This window comes from Pteropus vampyrus, unplaced genomic scaffold (assembly GCF_000151845.1).
Source record: "Pteropus vampyrus isolate Shadow unplaced genomic scaffold, Pvam_2.0 Scaffold24, whole genome shotgun sequence".
Lineage (NCBI taxonomy): Eukaryota > Metazoa > Chordata > Mammalia > Chiroptera > Pteropodidae > Pteropus > Pteropus vampyrus.
This window is the reverse complement of record NW_011888805.1, coordinates 12,408,292-12,423,605: the sequence shown is the minus strand read 5'-3', so window position 1 is coordinate 12,423,605 and position 15,314 is coordinate 12,408,292.

The following is a 15,314-nucleotide window of genomic DNA, read 5'->3' as shown; positions in this document are numbered from 1 at the left end:
ATTTTACACACAAGGAAATAGAAACTCAGTGATTAGTATTTTGCATCAAATCACCTGGTTCCTGAAAATGTGCAATTCAAGAACCATTGAAGATATGACTATAATCTTCATCATCTCAAACAAAAACCATCACTTATACCTATCATTCACTTCCTCTGCAGATATCCACAATATTATATCAGGATGCTGGATAAGAAAGCAGGAAGATGGACATTGGAAGATGTGTTCTAGACCTACTTTGCCACCAGTTCGCTATGTGAACAGGACAATTAACTTCTCTCAGCTTTGGTTTTCTTCTCACAAAACATCAGGTTGGACAAGCATGCTAAAGTTTATGACAACTCTAAACATTTCCTTACAGGCTTAAATACTTCTTTGGACAGAGTTTGTTCTTGTTTGTTTGTTTTGTGTGTGTGCGTGCATGTGTGTGTGTGTGTGCATGTGTGTGTGTGTGTGTGTGTGTGTAGGCGGAAATAGGACTCTTATTGTCATTATTGAAGAAGCCTTAGCTTTAAAAAGAGAAAGTCTATACTAAGTGGCAACTGTGCTTCAACTCTTTGCAGTAAAGAATTCACTTTACCTGGTCTCTGTCCTTTGCTTACTCTTTTTCCTTAAATACTATATCCATCAAACTTAAAAGGGTGTATGATTATCAATTTCCTTATTTAATGTTAAGAAAGAAAATCAGGTGCCCTAGAGTACTGATTTATGAGAGGAGTGAAGGGTTACATTCATTTAAATGATTTACCTTTTAAGAAAACTTATTTTAAGAAGATAACAATCCAGTATGAACTTAATGTGGATCCGTTATTTTCCTTCTTATGCTTTCTATTATTATAAGAACTAAAAATTAAAATGAAAGTTATTTTATCACAATAATCTCCTTCATTTGTTATTCTGTGTTCTTACCAAGGTAAGTATATTGTCTCCCTAAAGTCCAGTTGATAAGACCTTAAAAGATTTTCAAAGGTTCTGCTGTACAGGATATTGACTCAGTGTCTAGGCTAGTTTTTGAAACAAAAGCATAATGAGAAAGGTTTCATTATTCTCAACTCAGGAATATTCTTCCGGCCCTAAATTTAGAATGTTTGACTTTAATCTAGCTGTGTTTTTTGTCTAATCAGGAGGGGCTATTTATTAGGAGTCATACAAAATAAACATGAAAAGTTTGCCATAAAATATGACAACCACTTTAAATAATGTTGACTTAATTAAACTTTAAACTTTATTTATATATTTTATGGCTTTAGTGTGAGCTCTTCTCGGATGTTTACTTCAGTGGAAAATCCATCATGTGAGGACCTTGAAAGGAATTAATCCCCCTACCCCTGGCACAGAACTCAGTTCCAACAATTCAGATCTAAATATTTAGTGATGGATGATACATGTTTATGGAACAGAGGGCAGCATGACATTTAAATGTGAACTGTGGTTTCCATCTTGAACATATGGTTGAAAAGACACTAGAAGCTGAAATTATGCCAACCAACAGAAGTTGATAGTTTTCTTTCGCTTATCTTTTTTTTTCTCTCCCTTTGCCTATTCCATCTGTTTCTAAAGTCTCTTTAACAAAACTATTCTTACAATCAACTTTCCAGAAAAAAGGTTCTGCTGACTCTTATGCATTTGGTAGTACATCCATGGTTAAACTAATAGCCTTGCTGGGTGTCAGCCAAAGGTTACAGGCCTCTCAAAATATTCCTGGAAAAAAAGTTTATCACTAAACTGAAGTTTCTCATTAGTAACCCTGTGGTGTCTAATCTGTGAAATTACATGATTAACTCCTTTGCAGAGTCTGTTTCGGTTAGGGTTTACAATCCCACAGGAAGTTATTAAAAGTATCACCGAGATAATTCCCTAGCTTTGTACTTGGCCTCTGGGGTAAAGGAAATAGATCATTAGATGAGAACTTTATAATAAAGTCATAGATCATTCACAATTATTGAATGACTGTCAAGGAAGATTACTATTTCAAAAGTTGAAGACAATGTGGTTTGAAAAACAAATAAAAATCATGAAAGAATGTCCTACTTCCTTTGTTTTGGAAAATAAATAAAAATATACTGTTTTTTCTCTTATGTTTTTTGAAGTTGATATTTTAATGTCTCTTTTCAAATACAGATATCTTACCTTGTGCTTTTTTGTCCCTGAAGTTGTTTAAATGTTTGTTGAATAAAAGAGATGATTATTGTAAGTAAGTAAAGGATGCAAAAATATATGTATATATTTCAAAGAAAATAGAATAGAGAAATACTTGGCAAATATGTGTAAATAATATGAGGAGATTTTTTCTATAGTAGAAGAGATGTGGTCGTGTTCATGGTTAGTAGCCCACTGAAGATTCATAGAGGTTCTAGCCATTTATTCAGTTCACAAAACAGTATTAGCTAGGACCCTTTCCCTTTGGTAAGAGTATAATACAAAATACCAAGCTCGTAAGGAAAAGCAATACCAGATAGCTCCCATTACTTGTCCAAATCCACTACACATTGCAGCTGTTTTGGGGAATGTCATACGATCTTCTCTTATTTTGATTTTCAAAATATTTATTGTAACTTTTTTATTTAAAAAAATCCTAATCAATGAAGTACATGGTTTCTTTTGAAACCAATTTCTGACTGTCTGGGTTTTATAATAAAAATCTCTGTTGGTTATTTAACCAAACTATTAAGAAGCCTGAGCTCAGTCACACTGGAATTGGCACTCACTGGGTAGTGATGCTTAGAGATGCCAAATGGACTCAGTAGGAAATGCCTGTGTCATGTAGAAAAATTGTTGTAGACATAATGCCAAACTTTTTACAAATTTCTGAATGTCAAACTTAATGGAACAAAGCAGGACATTGGTAAAACATTAATTCCTTTTAATTTGTTTTTCTATTTATTTCCTTTGTTTGTTTGCATTCACTGTGAATTTCTGATCCTAACCAGAAAAAAAAACATTGTTCTAAAATATTATTGAAAAGTAAATCTGTGACAGTTGAAAAAGAAATCCAGGCTTTCTCCTCACATTTGGGTGGCAAGTCCATTGAATAGTTATATAATAAATTTCCAAAATATAGAATATGATTTGAAAGCAAAAAATTGAAAGTAAAAAACTACAGTTTTTTACCCTCCATTTCAAGTCAATGAAAACATAAAGTGCAGCGTAGGGTCCAACAGATGGATATTGAAGATTGACATAGAGGGAATTATTTGCATTATATATGCCCTATGATGCTTTCATAGCTCGTTCAGACAAGAGCCTAGTAAAGACTCTAGTAGTGTGTGTGTGTGTGTGTGTGTGTGTGTGTGAGAGAGAGAGAGAGAGAGAGAGGGAGAAAGAGAGAGAGAGAGACAAGGAAAGAGAGAGAGAGAGAACACATCTAGTTACCACTCCAACACCATTTAAAAGGGAGCGATAAGAAATGTGGCTCTGGTGGTTATTATAATAATAATTCTTGATCACTCTTGTCAGGAGAGCTGGCAAGCGTGGGCAGCTTTCTGCCCAGTACTGTCAACTGTACACTCAGAGTGCCAGCTCCATGATTCAGAGGGAGCTTATGGAGTGTGATATGAGGACTGCTGAAAGAATACTTATCCAAAACATCTGCCTCAATAGTAAGCCACAGTGGTAGGAATTTCCATGAAGCCTTTCATTTAATTAATATATAAAAATAAGAAAAAGCACATTTGTGTTCAGGAATAGGAAAAATATATAGTGATAGACATCCACAAGTACATTAGTACTAATTAACAGGTTACATTAGTCACTCATAAGTATTCAATCTTATCTTTTATATAATTGTTAATTTACTATATTCCAAGCACTGTACTAAACTTTTTTACATTAATGCATTTAGGGCACACAACATGCTAATGAGGTAAGCACCATCATCACCCTTATTTTCCAGATAAGAAAACCAGAACACATAAATATAATGTCACACAGCTAAGAGATGATAAGGCCAAGATTAAAAACCCAGATAGTCTTATCTCAGGGCTAGAACCACTGTGATACTACCTCCGTGTGAGAGCCAGGATGAAGCCTAGAACAGATGGGTTTGGAGGGACCATAAAAAGCAAGCAAGGGACCATTAGGAAAATCTGTAGATGAAAAACTGCCTGTGAAAAAGCAGATCCAAGGGAGATGATAAAAGAAGGCAAGGCACATGCCATTGGCTGTGTGCTCAAGGCCAGGATGAAATAAATAGGGGAAGGACTTTTAGCACTAAGTCTTGGGGAAGGAATAGGCTAGTGGTAGACCATACTTCGAGACCCCTTAACATCTTTTTAAAGGCAACTTGCTAAGTGCATTCCCCAAATCACATACCGAAACACACAGATTATGAAAACTAATTTATGAGAAGAGCTGTGGCGCTTTTGGAACATGCCATAGACATCCAAGTTATGGAATGGTCTAATCAGCCCCATTAAATGTTAATTTTCATGGGCTTTGGAGTCAGACGTACCTAAGTTTGAACCTTATATCTCCCATTTTCTAGCTGGGTAAACTTGGACAAGGTAACTGACATCAATGGAGAACCATTGTGAAATGGGACACACACAGGCTTTCGAGATATAAGGCCTCATTTAAATTCTTCTTCTAAGTTTCTTAACTTTTCTATGCTTGTGTCTTCATCGGTAAATATATGTTTATAACTCCTCCCTCTTATAAAATCTAATTCTTAGGTATGTGGTCAGAATCAAATGAGACAATGTTTGTAAAATGTTTGACAATGCTAGGCACAAAGCGGATGTTCAGTAAATGTTAGCTCCTTTGTCTTCTCTTTTCTGATTTTCAGTCCTCTTACCTGTAATCTGTGAATAATATAATTTACCTTGGGAGGCTTTGTGTCATTTTTTTAATAGATATGAAACCATAAAGAACTGTGCACTCACGTAGTAGATGCTGAAGATAAATTAGCTGCAGGCTGCCTAGTTGCAGCAACACAAAGTACTGAGCTTGAGTGCCTGTCACTTTCTTGCTTACAGTGGGAGTTAGGGCTCCATACTCTAGGGCTCCATAGGGAAGGGAAATCATTGAGGAGTGAAGGTGGTGATACACATAGATACCAAGTGGATCACCTCTGAAGAGAGGAGGCTGCGGAGACAAAGCAGGACCTTGTAACAGAGAACACCTCCAGAAAAGACTAGTAGATCTCACGTTATAGAGATGCTACTACCTCAATAGGCAAGTCCATCCAATGTGAGAAAGATGAATGTCGCTGGGAAATTCTTTGTAAATATACAAAACCCAGTTCTTAGCACCACTGGATTTAACTTCAGCTACTCACATGTTGGGAATGCTAAAACTAGCCCCAGAAGATACCCCAGTCTACTATGCCCATCACAGCCACATTCTTTTTTGAGTAGAGATGATTAGTATCCTGTAAAGGAACCAGAAATTATTGCCACAAAGCAAAGTCAAGGCTCACATAAAAACATTAATTATGTATACTTTTATTAAAGAGCAAATTCCTCTATTTCAGATAAAATCTTGGAAAACTTCATTAAAAATTGAAGTGGTCTCCATATGTATAAATTCTATTGCCTTTTAATATTATAATAATTAGGAAAACAGGAATAAGATTTCTTATGACACACTATGAACTGCTCTTTTAAAAAATTAAGTATGAAGCAATATCTCATCAGTTCATATCCTTGATACCTGCTCACGTATGCACATACACACACAATCAGTTAAATTTGAATGTCAGAAAAATAACAACAAAAAGAAGTTAGTGTATGTGCTGTGAAATATGCTCAGTTGCATGGGAGATATTTAAACTAAAAAAAAATTCATCTGTTTTCTGAAATTTAAATTTAGCTGGATGGTCTGTATTTTATTTGATAGCAACCCTAACACACCTAGAAACACACACACACACACACACACAATAAGTAAAAGAATCTTTTAACTTACTATGCCTACTGTTAAAACAAGGTTCTGGAAAGCCACTCACCATGAAGTTCTAATTGAACTTTTGGGTCTGGATGTTCTACACAGTTCTCCATTGATAAGATACAGCATAATTACAAGCTCTCTGCCACACAAATAACATGTGACTCCAAACTAACGTGATTTTCTACTACTTCCTGTTTCTTCTCATCCTCTCTTGCCTCACCCATGTGCAGACTCCTCCTGAACATCCTTTATTCAGCAATACCCTACTATCTACCTGTGCATTTATCAGCCCATTGGATTCTCTTTCTAATCCTCCAGTATTCTCAAAGTATCCCTTTCTTCCTACCACTTTAGTCAAGGCCTCTTTGGCATTTAGTTGAGCTTATCACCGGCATTACTGTGAGCACACTTATTACTGACATCTTCAGGTCTCAGCTTTGGTACAGGCCCTGCTTTATTTTTGTTCTTTCTTTCCAAAATCTTTATCATCAATTTGGATTTAACTCAACCTCCATGTTAATGGCACTTTCATAACTCTTGCCTTTGAGTCTTCTGATTTTAATTCTACTCACAATTACTCTCCCAAATCATATCCTCTTTCAGCACTTAGGACACTGCTTCACGTAGAATTTTGATATCACCTCCTATGAGCATAGCCTCTTTACTTCCATCAGCAACCTTGAACTCACTCTTATTAACCTGCACTTCTTTTTTCCTTCAAGTTTCCCTATATCCCCATCCATATTCACTGTTCTGATTTATACATCCTTCTGGCATAACCCTGTCATTCACATTTGTCGACCTCAAACCTAAGATAAGCTCTATATGTTTGTCCATTTTAGTTTATATTCAGTCTCTTTCGTAAAAGAGAATGAGAGAGTTTACAAAGAAAGAACCACCCTCTCCTAAGTCAGAGTTTATCTGTGTCTTCAAGCATCTTGTCTTTCTTCTCTGCTGCCTTGGCAAAGGATGGCTCTGCTTATTCCTCTGGCCAATCTCTCTCTACCTATAAGCTTCATATGTAATTCTCCATATGCATAACCTTGCTAAATAATTTATCTCTTTTATTTCTATCAAGATCTTCCACTTTAGTGGTTCCTTTTTTTCTTACAAACATGAGAAATTCTCTCCTCAATACATTGCATTCATTCAATCCCTGGAATTTGTTAAATCTCATAATAAAATACATAAAACAGAAATAGAAAATAACTACTTAAGTAGGATAAAAACTAGTTACCAAAACTAGCATATGAAATAAATACTGAGAAAATTTTCACTAAAAATCAGAATTATGGAAGAGATGCCTGCTAATACTATTATAATTCAACATTATTTGGAAGGCTCTAGCAAATGCAATGAGAAAATAAATAGAATAAATAACTAATTTAAAGAAGAAGAGGTAGTTATCTATATATCTCTATGAATGATTATATGCCCAGAATACATACAGGACTGTACAAAAATTTAGTTAAGTGGCCAGATAAAGGGGGAAAAAAATCACAAAAACAGACTTTCTTTATATTAGCAGCTAGTTAAGATATCCAAAGTGAAAAATAAATAATTAATGATAGCAACCCAAACAAAAAATTACCTAGAAATATGTAAGAAAGGCACAGAACTTAAAGAACATTATATAATAGTAATATCTGAACACATAGTGCTATAGACTGAATGTTGTATCTCCCTAAAATTCATGTATTGAGACCTAATCCCCAATGCAATGATATTAAGCAGTGGGCCTTTGGGAGGTGATTAGGTTTCGAGGGCTCAGCTCTCATGAACAGCATTAGTGCCCTTATGAAAGAGAACCCACAGGGCTCTCTTGTCTCTTCTACCAGGTTAGGTTACAGGAGAAAGATGAACATCTATAAATCAAAAAGTGGGCCCTTACCAGACACTAAACCTCCTGCACCTTGATTTTGGCCATTTCAGCTTCTAGAATGTGAGAAATAATTTCTTGTTGTTTATAAGCCACCCAGTCCATGATATTTTGTTATAACAGCATAAAAAAACTAAGACACTTAGGGAAATATATCTTATCTCCCAATGAAACATAATATTTGAAATGTAATTCTTTCTAAATTAATATGCAAATTTGATGCAATTATAATATGGTTTATCTTAGAACTGGATTAAATTAATTTAAAATTCTCATGAAAATAAATCACTGAGAAGAGCCATAATTATCTTGAAAATCAGGAACGATGATAGAAAAACATACTTTAACATATATTAATGCATCATAATGCAAACACAATTCTGTAAATTTATATGTAAATATGTAAATTTATTGGTGGAATAAAACAGAGTCCAAAAATATACCTAAGAACACACACAAACTTACCACTTTCCAAATTTAAGCAGGATGGATTTTGAGATGAGTCATTTTTTGAGATGAGATGAATAGCATAATGTTAATTATAATAGTAATAATAATCAGAAGTGTATTGATCAAGGAAAAGGAAATTTGAGCCAAGAACTTGGCTGCAGATAATTTGGGGGATAGTCTCTGGGAGAGGTGAGGGAGAGGAAATTAGTCAAGAAAAGAGGAAAATCAAGCTAGGAGTGTATCACTGAGGCTGCTGCTTTAGGCTACAGGCTTGATTCCTTTGGAACTATCTGGAAATGTGCAGAATGCATCCTAGAATTGTCCCTCTGAAGAATGGGAGGAAGGTGGAGCATTTACTCACCAATTCCTATCCCTCTTCGATTGAGGATAGCCTCTTTGCATTGAAACACCCCCCTATACATGGACTACCCTTGAGTGCAGGAAGGCCATAAGCAGAGAGCATGTACCTAGAAATAGGATATTGACAGCTGAGGTGAGCCTGAGGCTGCCTGGAACTACATAGTGCAGTTGTGGCTAACATCAGAGGTGCTGATATGGGAAACCGGAGGTCCATGGTGTGCTGGGAAACACTGAGCATACCGGTTCAACTAGACTCAATATTCAGTCTGGAGAAATTGTGGGTATGGTTTGGATGGTAAATTTCTTAAGTGGTAATGCTGTTTCTTCATTGTCACCCATTATGGTATAACTTGATTTTATGCAGTAAGTTTCACTAGGTCACTGAAAGAACATTGACAGCCAATAAAAAGTCTGTGATACATACAATTCATCTCTATAAAGAATATTCTTCTGACTCCCAAAGCTAATTTTTCAAGGAAATTCCAGTGTTCTCATTTTATTTTTTAATTGTTGATAGTAGTGTTTGGTTAATAGTGCAAATAAAACTAGGCTGCTTCTCAAAGATTCAAGACATTTTTTATAAAAACTTGACACATCAGATTAAAAATAAAATCTTTTCTCACACAAAATATCTAAAGTTGCCTAGAAAATAGGCTATCTATATACTATATTAAAGTAATAAAAAGACATTCACAATAGTTCTAATTCATACAACACAGAATCAAAGTTAAATTTCTAAGAGTTAGTTGTAAAATACTATAAAATAAACTAAAACTATCTTCTGACATAGAAAACTACCAGAATGTTTTTTAGAATTTAAAATTCAACAAGACAATATACTGTAATTTGATATAGAATGCATCAGTGTGCCCAAGCAAATAATGTTTTCTTTAAAACAGGTGGGGTTGGGAACTAGGTCTCTCTTAGAGTGTCTTCAATGAGCCTTCTGTTGAAGGTGTGGTGGATGTTGTGGTTTCTCAACCAGCTCCCCGTTAAGAGCTAAGGCACTCATTCTTCCAGATGATTGGTAATGGTTCATCATAGATGAGTTCCTCTCTTGATATTGTCCCTTGTAGCAGGAGCTGCCTTATCTAACAAGACTCTTGTTCCCTGGATGCACGCAGCCCACATCCAGCATGGTCAAGACAGGTATATAAAGAGTCAATCTCTTTGCCTTGGCTCAGGACAAATATAAAGGGTAATGTCAACTACAGAGCATCCTCCTGAGGCCTTTGTTACAACTGAATTATAGTTCAGCTCCTATCTCTGCTTAGTCTTGTGACCCTCAACCCTCAGAGGTGTATCTCTCAAAAGCACTCATCAATTATTGTCCACACACAAATTTCTGCCTCAGAGTCTATTCCTGGGAAAGCTGGAGACTGCAAAAATTTCTTTAACATTATTCAGGTAACATTATTCAACATTTTGGTCTTTTTGTGCTTCATATTAGAAAATAACATTTTGATGTAAATTAGATACCAAATATAGTCACAGAAGAGAGAAAAGATAATTAAATGAATATTGGCATTATTCATTTTAGTCATAAAAAGTAAAAATTAATCAAAAAGCATAATTGATCAACACAGCATATATTAGGCTGATTATAAAACTAAGTCTAAGATTTTTTGTTAATAAAATATTAATTTTTTGGTTTATTTCACTCAAAACTTTAAAGCTATTTATATGCAAAGACATGTCAAAATAATTCATAAGCATCATAGAGGTGAGAATTTAAAATGATGTAATCGTATCATTTCTTATGAAGAGCAGATTTGAATTTCCCAGAACAAACTAACTTATTTTTATATAACATTGTTATCTTGGTAAGTACTGACTGTAGTTTCTAGCTGTTGAAATCTTTCATCTATTGGAATACTTTACTTTGCCAGGAATAGTATACTCATGGAAAATAACACTTAACAAGTAATGTTTTGTTTTTAGTATAACATAACAGGGTACTAGGTAGCATCTACTAACCGTCCACATGCATCCCTACCTTCTTCAGATCTGAAAGGACAAATACTACATTTCTAAAGCCCTCTTGCAACCAGCGAGCAGATTTTGCATCCTGGACATGATTAAGCTTCTACGAATAAGAAGTCCTCCCATAAGATTTGGAAGGTGGAAAGGTAGGACAGGCCATTTTTTCGCAGTTTTGCTAGCTCACCTTGAACTCTTATAGACTGGGAGTGTACAAGGGTCACACTCTATGTTCCTCTGTCTATCTTCTGGGTATGGGGTAGGGTGGCAGCAGGTTCCTGACCTGTAAATTGCCGTTGCAGTGTTGTGACTTTGAAAGCAAATATCCAATTGCAGCCCCCACTTCTGGCCTCTAGTTTTTTCATTGATTTTATAAATACCTGATTCCATGCATTAAACCCCACATACTTCAACTGTCTACACTGGTGTCTTTCTCCTTTACCAAAACCTGACTTATGCAACATTTTCCTACCTAAAAATTTCAACCTGGTTTTATTTACATTGTGACTATTTCTGTTAGCATAAATGAATAAATAAGTATATATATAATAATTTACTTCCCTTCTTTGTTATGTAAGAAGGCATTCTCTGTCAAATCACTTTTGGGGGCATATTTCCATATTTTTTTCTGAAAAGGTCCTGCTGAGAACTGTGGCTTCAGAATAAAAATTTTCTAAGCAAATACAACCAAACCCAAAATATCCAGTTCTATCATCTGAGATAAGAATCTTGTGATCCTATATCTGTGACTCTGCCCCCAGGCCTGCCGTGTCCAGTGGAGGAGGCCTCATTGACTCAGATAGACACTGACATGAATGTGTCACAAGTGGACCTTCCATACTGAAGCTTCTCCGCAATCAGAAAATGTGGAATTTCTCCAGGACTCTGAAATGAGAGACAAGTCAAATGGATTCTAGCAAATCTGGCACCTTAAGTTGCCAGACATAGAGTGAAGGAGGTTGCCAGACTGCCAAATAGCTCTGTAATTATGAGGTTGAAGAGCCCTTGTCTGGGGCCAGCAGTCATGTCTTCTCCGTGTCTCATGCCTAATCCACTAGGCAGAGCATAGGCTGGTCTCACAGACCCAAGGCTTAACAAACAGCTCATCAACTGTGGAATAATTGTTGTCTAGCACAAATGAGAGACTTGTAATAGTGGTCATTAAATCAATGATGTTTTTGAAAGATTTATTTAAAATAAAATAAATGAAAATAGATTATAATAGTGGTCATTAAATCAATGATGTTTTTGAAAGATTTATTTAAAATAAAATAAATGAAAATAGATTATCAATTGTTCCTATAACATTCACTTTCTCCTGCATTTCCCTAAAGGTGAATGAGAGAGACAAACTAAAGTCTGTTTCATCGGTGACATTTCTCAGTCTTTGAAAGCGTATTTTATACAGTGGATCTCAAATACGGTGCGTATAATAGGAAAAAAAGTTTAAAATTGTTAGTATGAACCTTAAAAGAAAGATATTTTAGTCAGAGGGTGAATCCCCCAGTTCCACTATTTATAAGCTATGTGTTTTAGGGGTATGTTACTTAAAATCTCTGAGCCCTGGTTAAATGTGAAGAAAATGTTTAGAAGGAATGTAGTTCCAAGAGGGCAAGGATTATTTCTGATTCGTTCTCAGCTATATCCCCATAATTAAGAATTTAACCTAGCACAGAGTAAGTTCTCTATATATATTGAGAATGAATGCATATCCACCTTGTATCTACCTAGTATGGAATATAGAAAGCCTTCAACTGATAACAAATATAATATTAGAGCCCCCTAGCCTTAAGACTTCCTTCCTTCTTTAATCCTGGATGATGCTTTAAGCCTGAACAGGTTCTAATGAATTGTTATCACCCAATGATGCCATGATCGTCTCGACTCCAGCCATCTCAATCCTCAGCTTGATCTACCTGGTATAAATAAGTACTTACTCTTAATACCAGCTCCTCCTTCCAGATAATCTGATCCCCATATCTTCCTAGATTGGTGCCCATTTGACATGAGCTCAGACCATTCTCAGGAAATGGGGTTGGCAAGGATATTTCCTGTTTGCAGTTGACCTGTACTGAGGTTGAGGAAGAACAGATAACAGTAGCACAGGTGGGGGCTGCTCCCTTGACTTTATAAAGGCAAACAAGACTATACAGAAAAGTCCAAGGCCTGGATGCCTCTGCACTGGCCTCCTCAGCCTAGTGCTGATTTTCGGCAGCAAAAGAGGAGAAACACACCAACCCCTGTTGCCAGGGGTTGTCTTTTAAGAATCTCGGGTTGGCTTGCAGCCTCCAAGTCCCTTTCCCAGGAAGGCGTGAGGAATGAGTCTCACTTGGAGAGTCTGCTGCTACTGAAGGCAAAGCGTGCCATGCCTGTTGGCCATTCCTACCGAGGAGACTGCATGTGTGCTGTAGTTGGGAAACCACCAAGGCCAATGTCTGTTCCAACTTGAAGTGCTGTTGTGATTTTTCCTTGTGTCACTGGTGACCACTTCTTGTTCCAAATTTGATGTAACATTTTATCGGCCACTTGTTCTGTTCATAGAGGAGTGTTAATTGCTCAAAAAAAACATTGTTTTCTCACACAGACAGGAAAGCTCATGGGTTAAGCAGGGTTGCAAGTGAGAGTTCCGTCTACATGGTTGACCATGATCCTTGCTTCTCTTTGTCACTAAGAGGCTGTTTTATATCTCCACAGGGCAGTGGGAATGTGGCTGAACTCTCCTTCTGGAAATACTCCCATCTTTAAATCTTGCTGCTGCAGGTGGGTGTAATTCTGGAAATTTTATAACTGTTCTTTATCAGGAAGTCACAGAGTAAGAGCAGAGTTGGAAAGAGATGATGATACAATAAAGGAACTGCAAAAGAAGTTCTCTCCAACTTGTATTTCAAAAGAACTTCCCCTGTCTTGTACTGTTTATTTTCTGTGATTAAAATAATAAAATGTAACATAGAATCAGAGCCACAGGATTCCAACCAGTGTTTTCTCTCTCCCTAATCTCCTTGCTGAATTGATTAAATCAATTGAGAATAATTTTTTGCTTAGTTTCCAAAACTCTTTTGTAATGCTTTATTATTATTTTATGTTACATTTTAATTGTTGATAAAATCCATTATTCATGACTTTATGTTTTATTTGGTAGGATACCAGACTCAATGATAATTTTATGAAGTAAACTTTCTTAGAAATTTAGGGGTCTTATATTGTGTAAAACTGAAAATCTACAGCCAATGTCTTTAATGTTCTCTCAGTGCATATGGTGTGGTCGCAACCACCCTTTCAACCAAAGGTGAGGAAAGTGGCCAAAGCTAACGTAAGAAAATTGCTGTTTCTCATTGAGCATTACTGAATTCAAAATTTTGTCAAGTTATTTTTAGAAGATTACAACAATTGTTAAATAAGTGAGTTTTTAAAAACACATATACTTAATTGGTTTTATTTTAATATTCATATTGTATTAACAATCAAAATAGGCAAAAAAATCTTAAAAGGAAAAATAAGAAATACTATCATATACTGTCAACCTTATGGTAATGTACTTTTGTGACATAGCCTACAAATAAGTCTATGAACTACAGTAATTCACTAAATTGTTACTTGACAAGAGCATTATAGCTGTCAGGGAAGGGGATGGGGGAGAGTAGTGCCCCTAGCTGAGAATAAAGCAAATTGTAGTCCATATAAATAAGAAACATAAAGCAAATAAATCTTATTTGTTTCATTGTAATTGGGGTAGTTTTAGAAAAGAATAAAATATGCCATCCATCTGCTTTTAAGGAAGGCAATTCATGCATCTCACTCAATAAACAAAATAATAAAAACAAATTTTAACTTCACGATATAGTTAAGAGAGTCAAAGTTGAGGGAGAAGAAATAGACATGCAAGGAGACCACACACAGTCACACAGAAAGAGATAAAGAAAGGGGCCCTATGAAGGAAGAGACACAGCCACTAACACAGAAACAGAAACAGGACAGATTTTTACAGAGAAACACCTTCATTTTATGGTCTTTGAATTTTTGGTCCTTGAAACCTATGAATCTAATGAATGCTTTCCCCAAAAATGACACTTAGGGCTATTTGACTGTGGCCTAAAATTTAGTCATGAACTAGATGGGGGATCCACGGACCAGCCCTCCCACCTTCTGTTTGGCCAAATTAATAAACTCTATCTACTTGCACCAATTTGCATTCGAAAGAATGCTAACATCTGCTAATTATCTCATTTCTAAAATGTCAAATGGAAAGCTGTGGTTAATACTTTTATTTGACCCTCCCAAAGAAAAAACAAAATCTAAAGACAAAAAACAATGTTATCTACTTTAAGAAATTGTGTAGGTTTTTAAGAAGGAAATAAAGTTTTTCACATTTTTTTTAAGGGACCTCACTGAGAATCTAAGCCCTGAGAAAAATATTCCAGGGAGAAAAAGATATGCAGTAAAAGACCAAGCCAATAGCAGTAGCAACCCCACACTGCCTAGAGCGAGCAGCCAGACCCCGAAAGGGATGCTGACTAGAATGGGCAAGTAAGGGTGGCAGTCACTTCTCCTTACAATGTTCGTACCCTCCTGCTAGGCCTAATACTTTAAAGCCTCATTGAAAAAATGTATTTAAAAATAAACCTGTGCTGTTTATGCTATTTGGAGATTTTTTTTTAATAGATTTATTGAAGTATAGTTGACATATATAAACTGCACACATTAAAAGTATAGAATTTGAACCGCTCCTGCAAGATGGACATATTCATCACCATCACCAGGT